This window comes from Myotis brandtii, unplaced genomic scaffold, assembly GCF_000412655.1.
Source record: "Myotis brandtii unplaced genomic scaffold, ASM41265v1 scaffold517, whole genome shotgun sequence".
Taxonomy (NCBI): domain Eukaryota; kingdom Metazoa; phylum Chordata; class Mammalia; order Chiroptera; family Vespertilionidae; genus Myotis; species Myotis brandtii.
The window spans coordinates 442,881-443,229 of NW_005369706.1; positions in this window are offsets into that span (position 1 = coordinate 442,881).

Genomic DNA, 349 nt, shown 5'->3' on the forward strand with positions numbered 1-349 from the left:
CAGGAGAGGTGCACACCTGGCTTGCCCAAAAGCCCACAGGAAGTTAGGGCCCTGTTAGACGCCGAGGGAGACTTTTCCCAATCTACCGTGGATGATGAAATAGAGATGATGAGAGGGGAAATGAAGATGGAGACAGAAATCAGGGCTTCATCCAAAGAGGGAGGGGAAAGGGGCAGAGGCAAGGGGAGAGCCTATCAGGGGCAGAGACGGTGGAGAAATGAGGCCCTGACGCCGGCTCCAGTTACCCGCAGGCGGCATCACCTGCCCGGCGTCACGGAGTCCCCGCGCCTCCTCCCGCCCGCACAGACCCATCCACTTGAGCTGCTCCGCAGCCCGCTCGCCCTGCTCC